Below are 10,930 nucleotides of genomic sequence, written 5' to 3'. Positions count from 1 at the left end.
AGAACTTGAAAGAGGAAAGGTGAAGAGTGATGTTCAGCATAAAAATATAATGTCCTTGTGTTTGATGAAAAGAACCTTTTAATATCTGAATACTGCAACAGAACTAATTTGAAAACATAAATCATCTATACTTTCAGCATCATTTTACAGTCAACTGACATATTTACAAATGTATGCATGGAGTATGGTGTGACAAATCCCAAACTCACAGACACACTTTCAGTTATGAATGATTGAATTTTCACCTTAAAGGTCCAGTGTGTATGATTGAATGGCATCTACCAGTGTAGTTTCAAATTACAACTCCCTCACCTCACCTTCCCTTTTCAGGCATGTAGGATAAACTACTGTGGCTGCGAAAGTTACAAAAAAAAAATGCGAAAGTCCAAATCAAGAGTGAGTGTTTGGTTTGATGATGAATATTATATAACATATTATAATATTAGATTCAATTTCTGCCAATAGCTCCTCAAATGTTACACAATGGACCTTTAACATATCACTTATTTAATCTTTATTGTAATAGTTATTATAACATATTTATTTATGCCACAAGGTAATACATTACCTTATCATTATATTCAACAGTATAGTCATTAAATCATTCATTTATCTTCGAGCAATAATTATCATAATGTGTTTACACATTTGCTTATGCTACATTAACATCTGTTACCAAAAAAAATGTTTTCCCTATTTCCATCTCAAATATTGAGGTGCATATCTGTGTGTAAGTGTATAAGTGTCTCTCATTTTGTCACCAAAACATCTCAGTTATGCAAGACATAATGAAAACCATGGTTTGTTTGTGTATGTACAGTATTTTTCTGATTTCAAATATTTTATTTCATGTAATACTTCCCCCTAAGGTTGCTCTATTGTGGTGACAGCAGAGGAGAAACAGAAGGCACGACTAACACTGAAGAGAGGGGACATATTTATATAATCTGTTATCGGTGTTGTATCTTAACCAGGGGCACACTGTACTAATGCACAGAGGGAGAGCGGGGACAAACAGCAAGAAAAGAGCAGGAAAGAGTAAGAGAGATAAAGCAGAATCCATATGCGTGGTGACAAAACTTCAAAGGAGGCCGTTGAATTATTAATGATAACAACATCCTTACATAAGACTCCATGTTAGAAAGTGTTTGCTGCCTTACATGCAGCTAAACACTGGTTTCAAATGATCATTGCTCACACACATCCAGAGGGACGGAGTAGAGGGGGAGGTACACTGAAGCAACTGAAGGCACAGTAGAATCAAAACACCACCAATTTATCTTTATCTACTTATCCTGTTAAATTGGGGTGCCAAAGCTAATCTCGTGCATTTTGAGTATATCCTCAACAGATTGCCAGTCTATTGGGCTGCACAAATAAACTGACAGCCACTGAGTAACCAGATCACTTGACCCGCACTTGACCTTCGTGTTGTTGGGAGGAAACTAAAACACTGGAAGAAATCCCCACAGCCACAAGAATAAGATGAAAACCCAAACCCAGGACCTTCTTTCTGTGAAGCGAACATGCTGACCACTGTGATGCCTGTATATAATGTGATCCCACTTTGGATTTCTCTGTGTGCATAATGTATTATTATTTTATATTTGGAGAGGCAAAGCATAACAACACTGCAGCAGAAAGATTATATCTAAATATCATGTTTTCAGAGAGATATCATATTTGTGTTCGTGACTCTAATACTGACACAAATCCATGGTGATATGTATATCCTTTTCTGCACACTGTTTTAAGTATGCTTTATATACTGTATTTCATAAAAAGCTTTTTAGCTGAAGCACATTTTGCCTTTATACCTCTTTGGTTGAATTTCTGCTATTTCTTACTGTTCTGATCTGTTCTGTCACTTCTGCTTCCCCACAATGTCAAAGTTCCTGACATTCATGAATTGGACGTCACAGCATCTGACCAATGATCTTCCTGGACGTATTCATCGAGCCACTCGTTTGCTTGGATGTTGCTCTATATATCAGTGAAGTTCATTCTGTCTTTCAGACTAACTATTGCACAACCCTACTACAAGCTGCAGGTTGGTCATTTCAGAGTTTCCAACAGGCTTTACTACATCTAGACTCTGGTAAGGTATCACCCTGTCTCCTATCTCCATATAGGCCCACACTGAATGAAGATGCTTGACATCTGTGGAGTCTAATCGCCAAAGTCTTTCTCTGTTACTAACCTCAATACCATCCTGATTGAAATCTCTTCAGGCACAGCACAGACATGTGTTCTGTTCAGTAATAATGATTTACTTGTTCTGCCTTGAGCTCAGCAACCTCCCTTGCAAGGTTCAACCCACTCTGAGTCACAATCTTTATTGTTTTGTCCTCCAGAGTCATTCTAATCTGACAGTGCTCCTCTTTAAAACCATCTGTCTGTCGGTCTGTCTGTCTGTCTGTCTGTCTGTCTGTCTGTCTGGAGAAATATGTCCCCAATGCACTGTGGGATGGAGGGGATGAGTCATTGTGGAAACGACCTTCACGACCGACAATTAAACAAGTTTCACTGAGACCTTTATATTTGGCACACACACACACACACACACACACACACACAGGAGTATTCAGCACATATTGTATGCATACCTTCACACAGAGACACACTTTATTACAAAAAATTTTAGTTGATGTTCCAAGCAACTCGGATAATCAACTCTAATGTGACTATAACATTAAGCATCTGCTGCAATCCTGATGCTTACAACACAGCACACATAAACAAATGCACTCTAATTATCTAATTTTAATGGGTACTGAAGGCTGCCTATTAGTCAGGACATGGGAGCACAGAGAAATATATTAGTAAGGGGTTGAAGCCATTAGAGGGAAAAGGGCTAGCATTAGTTAATGAGAGCAAACAATCGCTTTTGGGGAGTTACAGTTGCTGAATATGTGACAAATAGAATGTCACTGCACATTAAAAGGTTAATTTACAACTGTTTCTTTAACTGTCTTTTTCATTTTTTGACATTTAATTAGTCAATGTGATGACCCCTGAATGAAATGGCTTCATTTGAATATATAGTTAATCTGGGGTAGGCAGCCGTGTATTGTGCAAAGCTAAAAGTCTGCAGACTTTCATTCCAAGCAGCAGGCAGTTGTACTGATTAACATCCCTGCAATGAAGAACTAATCAGCTGCTTTTGTGTTTGGTTGAAAGGAAAATCTACAGATTTTGGGCGGCCCACGCCACATTGACTACACCTTCTACATAATGTTACATTTCCTTCTATCAACCCTCCATTCATAGGCCATTCATATGCAAAACCCATTACTTCTCTATGGCTGCAAAAAGTAATACTTCAAAAATCCCACCAAAAAATGGTGGAAAGAGCAAGAATGTAACTAGCTCATCCTGAATGGAGCGTTAAATGTGTTTAATGGATTTCACATCATCTGAACTTTACATTTTGGCATTTTTTGGTTATACAAGGAATTTCTGACCTGACAGTGGCACTAAGGGAAAGGTCAGGGGTGTCACATCATCAATCATTAGGAATCATCCATGGAGGACTATGAATATCTGAGATAATTGCTCTGGGCACATGGGTGAACCAATGGACCAAGCAACTCACTTACAGCCTGTCACTGTTTAAATATGGCTACAATCTAGAGCCGAAGTCCTGACGTCAGACCCAGCAGTCTCTTAATGAGCATCACATGACATGTTCCTGGAGTTTACTGGCCATATTCTGAAATCAATCGCCGTTCACTACAGCACTTTATATTATTAATTAAACGGCTTAAACTTCACAGTGCGTGTCCTCTGGCATCTTAACTTAGTTTTGGTCACATCCATAATATTTACACTCTCTTCTGAAATCATTTTGTCAGCTTGTTTTGCTGTATTCTCTGCTGTCTATGAATGTCAACACTATCCGGCTCCTCTCTGTAATTATAAACATGTCTGCACTAGTCACAGCCCCACTCGCCTCTTCTGCTGAGCTGGTAACATTTAACCCGTGATAGTCTAGAGCAGGACTTTTCAAAGTCTGACACTGTGGCCCCGTGTTTTTTGTATTTGTCTACATTTGGCTGAATGGCTAAATAATGCCGAATTAGAAATGAGCAGTTCCTGTTTGCAATACAGCCAGAAAACTGGATCCACTGGATTACTTTGACTCTGAAGAAAAAAATTCAAAACATGCAGATTCTCAGGCAAGCTGTAGAGTGATATAAAGCATGTGAGTGCAAGTTACCCTGAATCTAAAAATATGTGCACCACTGCTGCTGCTGCAGACCGCTGATGTTTTTGGAACACCCGCATGCATCCATTTCTTTCACCCTATGACTTTGACTCATGTCTCCCCCACTTTAACTCTCTTGCGGTGCCTGGGGAGGTAAGCCTCACTGTTTAAAAACCTCTGGTCTAGAGCTTATGGGAAATAGTGTTTGTTAAAGTGGAGTGAACCATACACACCATAATGCACAAGTCACGTTTCATATTACCCTGGGTCTTCACAATATTTGACAAAGTTGAAAATTAAATGTTTTGAGCTTAGATTTCAAACAGCACTGTTAACAAACCTGATCAATGGCAATAGTCACCCTCTATAATAAAACAACAACAACAACAACAACAACATTTATTTGTAAAGATTGTTAATGAATTGCACCATCCACTGCTCCAACCAATCAAGACCATATTTCAACCAAGGAAGGATGGAGTAAAGGATTCATATAGGTTGCCATAGCAACGGCATGAAGGCCACAGGTGTCTATCCTTGAGAAAGGTGGCAAACGAGATAGACAACGAGATTCTGTTGGGTTTACAAGACGGAGCCTATAAAGCTACAGCCACCTGGGGGCTGGAGCGTGTGTGTGTGTGTGTGTGTGATTTAGGCACACACACACACACACACAAACAAAAGGTTAAAAACAGGTTTGCTGATCTCTTGCCTTGACATTACCTCTGCTGTCATGGCAACAGAGCGCTGTAGTGGTTCCAAAGTAGCAGGGCAGTGGAGAGCATGAGAGACAGAGAGACAGGATAACAAATGGAGGAAGACAAGTTGGAAGAGAAGGAGGAGGAATGGAGTGGGGAAACAGAGGTGGGAAGGAGAGATTGAGGGGGTGGATACCTCGGCCAGTCTGAGCGGTCTCGCTCTGTCAGCCTGGCGATGAGGCAGAAGAAATAGAAAGGAGGCAGTGTGAGATAATGGGTGTGAAAGGAAAAGGTTGGCAAGACGGCACTGACAAGTTTGTTCTTTCACTGACAATTCCCATGTCTGCAGGCCTATCTCTTGTTTTTACAGAGCAATATAGACCCAGAGTATGTGTGTTGCAGTTTAGAATACATTCAAAATATACAATATATACATGAGAAATCTAGACAGGGATGGTTGGAGGTAAATTTTAAGGAAAAATGAATGGGAGGAAACAGAAATAGGGGGATTAAACAAAACACAACTGTTGGCCATGGCCAGTGTATAGTCTCTTGGGTTCATCTTATTTCTCAGTTGGCTTCTGCCTGCAGGGACCACACACAGAGAGACAGACAGAGAGAAAGCAAGAGGAGGTGAAAATACATCTTATCTTTATCAGCTCACAAAACAAAAACTCAGGAGGATAAAATGTGCAAAAAATGGATACAGTGCAAACACATTTGATGGCTTGACTATTAATGATGGTACATGCAGCCGATGCAACATGCAACAGTTTAACATGTAGGGCTTTATGCAGTTAACAGTAATTAATTATGACACAGATGATTGGTATTTGCCAATTACAGCAACATCAATCACAGCTTCACCAGAACCACACCCCATGTAGAAATTGAAAACACACCACCACATTCAAATACACCAGTTTGTTCATGGCACAGTGTGTTTTCCTAGACTTCCTGATTGAGAACAATCCATCTTGCTAGTCAGCATAAGTTCTGCCAGCCCTGCAGCTTTATTTCCTCAACCCACATCTATGGACTGCATATTTTCTTAATTTGAGGATGGGCAGAAACATGTACATTGCAGTACTTTAGAATCTTTCTATATTATTCTTCTTTTGTTGGCATTCTTCAATACAAAAGTCCAACATAAAAAAACACAATAAAATGAAGATTCAACATCCAACAAAATTGTTTTAACATTAGATGTTGAATTTCTTAAATGTTTGGAGAAATGTGTGAATGTGCCCAGTAGCAGCCATCGAATTCCACAGAATTAGTTGCCCTAGACATTTATCTCTAAGCAAAATGAAAAGCTGAATTTGTTTCTCAGATTGAATCTCCAGTCTGACAGACCTTCATCATATTTATTGCCTTGTATTTCCACAGCTGCTTGCAGAGACTGGGGGAAGGTGTGGCTAATGGTCTGCGGAGAGGAAGCCAGAGGAAGATCAAAAGCGCAACCAAATCTGAACACGGAGGATTGTGTGAGCATGTGAGATTGGTGCGAATTTCATGTGTTGTTAACAGACGTTTTACAGCCCAGGGCGACAGATGAAGGGAGTGAAAAACGTCCTTTTGATCTCTCCCATACCATCCCCTCTCTCTCTCCCCCCCAGTTTTTCCTCCATCACAATCTATCTATCTGAGCGTCTCCCTCTCTGTGTTTCTCCCCTTTTATTTATCGCCCTCATTCGACCACTCTCTCCCCATGCAATTCCCAGAACATCTCCTCCTCCTGCTCACCGCATCATCTTTCAGATGCAGCTCTTGTTACCAGCTATCCACTCTGCTCTCTCTGCCCCGCTCACCACATTCCCTGTGGTCAGTAGGGGCCTGCATGGAGAGCCATCAGTCACGCACACACACGCTCACACACATACTCACACGCACACACACACACACACCCTTGATCTCTGACCCTGCTCTCTTTCCCACCAGCATCAGCTCCTGCCATGTTGTAAAACCACAGAGTTCATATATCCTCGATCGATTGCCACTCACTTCTCCTCCTTCTTCCCCTTGTCAGTCTTTTCATCATGTTTTTTAGTCTGATTCACACACACACACACACACACACACACACACCTACACACACACCGTACTATACAAACAGATACAATACTGGGGGAAAATTAAATAAATAATAATATAAACAATTGACAATATATGACTCACAAGACACTGCACTGCATTGACAGGGACGTAAAAACACACACATACACACACACAATCTCTGTCATCAAAAGTCATCTTAATAAGGACAGAGAGTACGTAACTATTTGGGCAATCATGACTCGCACACACACACACACACACACACACACACACACACTGCTCTGCACATATTACATTCTGTCCATGTTTAAGGCTAAGCTCAGTGTAATCACCGGCTTAACCTTTTGTTGAGTCTCTATCGTTCTTTGTGTGTGTGTATGTGTGTGTGTGTGTGTGTGTCTTCAGTTGTGTATAATGGTGCATTTCAAACAATGTCCCATGTAAAAAATCTGCTGTATGTCTAGTTTGTTTCTAGTTTCTAGTTAGTAACAGCATAGGCAGGAATACCTTCCCCACTGACTCTGATACAGATCAAAAGGTCATAAAAGTTAATTTACAGTATTGGATCGTAAATTAACGCGTGTACTGCGACAGACTTATGGACAAAAGTCCAAAATTTCCACATTTCCACTGTTGTCATACAATTAGTTATTAACAGTGAATGCAGATAGATGTGGTGAGCCCAGTTAAAAGAGTTGTTGCCAGTGTAATTGCTTGGAGCAGCTGTTGCATCGATGGTTGCCACCAGTGAAAATAGACGAATTAACACGTTTGTTGATAGTTTTGTAAAAATATTATATCAATTCAATTAATCAGCCATTTTAATGAAATAAAAAAGGAAAAGTTAGGTAATATCAACAGTTTGCCACAACTCTGCTAAAATGCTTTGCTTTGCCTTGACTTAAAATATACTATGTTAATTTAATTTAAAATATGTGAATCATTACCTACATTTTATATAGTTAAGTCTTTTTAACACTGTCTCAATATTACTTGCAAAAATAAATCACCCTAAATTATTGTAGCACATTTAAATGATAATCTTTGTAGCAATAGAGAAATGTTGCTTTAAAAGACTTGACACTCCCTGTGTTTCACATGCAGTACAATGCACAGTCACAACCATCAACCTGATTGCAGGGAGGTCGGACGTTGCGGAGGTCAGATCGGATCAGATACACTTCAGTTATCAAAAGTTCTTTTGAGTTCACGGGTGCCATACCCGGTGGATTAGCGGCTGACGCATACTGTTGAAGAGGCTGTTTGCAAGGGCCTATTTGTGCCACAGCTTAATTTGCATAAAATTAAAAGTGAAAAAGATTGCGTACTTTCAAACTTTCAGCTAAAGAGGCTGAGGCACAAAAAAGGCACTGTGAAGTTGAAAAGCTCAGCCTATTTAGATTTTACTGTCAAATTTCTCTCAAAAATACTCAGTCTGCGTGGATGTAAATTGAGGCTACAAATGGATAGTTCCTTTGAGGTCCCAGAAGCTCTCTTTCTGACAGCACTAATCCATCCTCCTCCACTCCTTGTTCTCCAGATTTAGCAGAGGCAACTTGGATTTGAGGGGGTAAGTCTGGGCCAAGAACCCCAGAGACAGGCAGTTGTTGTGGGCTTAGTGGAGGGTCAGTGGTGGCTTGTCTGGGGCACAAGTGGCATTGACAGTACAGACATGATGAGACTGACTGGGCAGACAGAGAAACAGACAGACAGGCTGACAGATTGTGAATGTGCTGAAGCTGCATCCCAGAGGTGTTGAAAATATAGAAATTTGCATTTTCCTACCATATTAAAATGCAATAGACTGGGTCCTCAGGATACCAGGCAAAATCTCTCTCTCTCTCTCGCTTTCCTGATGCAGTCTTATGGCATTAAATATTACACTTTAAAGACCACTGTAAATACTACTCTTTAAATTAACTGGACTTTGCATTGGCTCCAGCATTGTATCAAAAGGGAGTGCAGGGATGGAGGGTAAGGTCTGCAGTTAGAGAGGCAAAGCAGTGTCTAATGATTTTCTGTGTCGATGGCAGCACAACCTACACATTTACTGACATACACAAACACAGACAGCAAGCAGACAAACACTCACAAACACACACACACACACACACACACACAGTTGATCGTTAGGGCTTAGCCTCTCTAATGATCTCTTGTCTTTATCTGCTGCTGCTGGTTAATTGCTCAGCCGCTGGAGGGAAGAAGGAAGGTTATCGACTGGCTTGACACAACAGTGTCACTCATCTCAATCACATCGCTCTCTAAGGAAGCAAAAGGTTGGGCCACTGCAAGATCTCATCTCCATGGCTGTCTGAAGAAGTTGTCATGGATAATTACAGTTAAGCTATGATGTGGTCACACCTTTATAAATCTGCTAAGACAGAAAATCCTATTTTTAGATTAGGATGAACAGTATAGAGTATGAAACCAGGTCACAATTAGATTTAATGAATTTTTAGAGCATGTTGCTTCTTTAATTGAGATATTTACAACTGAATGAAAATATGTGGGTAGATACTGTAACACAAGCCGGGGTTAATCAAACATGTAATCTGAGATCAGTTAGGGAGAAAAAAGGTTGTTGGTTTTTTTTCAAGGGAGTGGCAGAGTATTATTTGTTAGGATTTTCTGTAGTAAAGAGCAATAGAAGAGTAAGGACAACATTGTGAAATTGTGTTTTTTGAGAAAGGACGGGAGGATTTTGATTTAAATTACATAATGACATATTTGTAGTGAGGCATTTATTACAGAGACTCTAGATCAATCATGTAACATATCGTTTTTGTTTTTTTATTAATAGAAATTAGAAGGTTTGTAACTGCTCTTAACCAGATGTAAATTTGCTAAACTAACCAGTTAATCCTCATCAATAAAGTATAATCTCACCTTTGTATCACTTGTTTGTTGAGTGTGGATCGGGGTCATTGTTGCCCCTTGTGGCCACCCTGGAAAAACTAGCCACTACATTGTTATTGCACCTCTGTATGTATATATATATATATATGTCTTGTATGACAGCTTCACCTGAATTTCTACTTGAGTGTAAATCTTGAGTGTGGCAGTTGTTTCATCTTCCTCTGACAATAAACTTCAGTAATAAAACTGTCTTTAAATTCTTTCAGTTGCTTGTTTTTTTCCCAAATGGGTTTTGAAATAAAGGACAGAAATTGTTTTTTGAGGTGAGAACTTTGTCCTCATTTCACCTCCCGGGATATAAACTGCTTGTGAAATGAATAAACAAGTTGAAAAACAGGGAAACATAAAGTAAGAGCTCGAATGACAGATGTTAGTTCTGGAGATGTTCTCTCCAGCTAGGCCTATTTATTTATTTCCATTCAACTTTATTTTTCAGCAACAGCTCAGAGGAAGGAAGATAAAATGCTGATCTAACGCCTTTCGGGGAAAAGCATCCCGAAACTCCCTGTCAAGCTTTCACCAAAAACTGCTGTTTTCACAGCCAGAGATCAAACAGCTGACATAAACTCAATGAAAAAACTATTTTAAGATCAAGGACCTCATATTGAGGCTTTGAGCCTTTAAAGACCACATAAAATGGCTACATGTTTTTAATAAAGCATAAACAGTTTTGAGTGCGTAAAGTCTAAACTGTCAACAGCACAGATATACTGTAGCACATTTTTTATTGAGTTATTTGAAGGTTAAACACTAGTGTAAGTCTGTCCAGTCTGTTTATACTTCTTACAATAAAGAAATAAATGGCAAGGATGAAGTGCAAGGGTGCAATTTAACAACATTGTACAGGCTATCTACCTGACACTGCTACCAATCATGCGAAGAAAACTTCAAGTGAAAACAAAAAAGGAAAACTAAAGAAGTAAGATGGAAAACTAAAGTTAAGGTTTTAAAATCCCCCTGGTGAGCAGAGTGCTGCGCGAACAAATTGAACTATGTGGTCAATTCTACAGAGCATCAAACATTTATGGGTTTCACAGGGGAGGTCAGA

This window comes from Morone saxatilis, unplaced genomic scaffold (assembly GCF_004916995.1).
Source record: "Morone saxatilis isolate NCDOM2014 unplaced genomic scaffold, NCSU_SB_2.0 Contig4, whole genome shotgun sequence".
Taxonomy (NCBI): Eukaryota; Metazoa; Chordata; class Actinopteri; family Moronidae; genus Morone; species Morone saxatilis.
Note: the sequence above shows the minus strand (reverse complement) of the source record.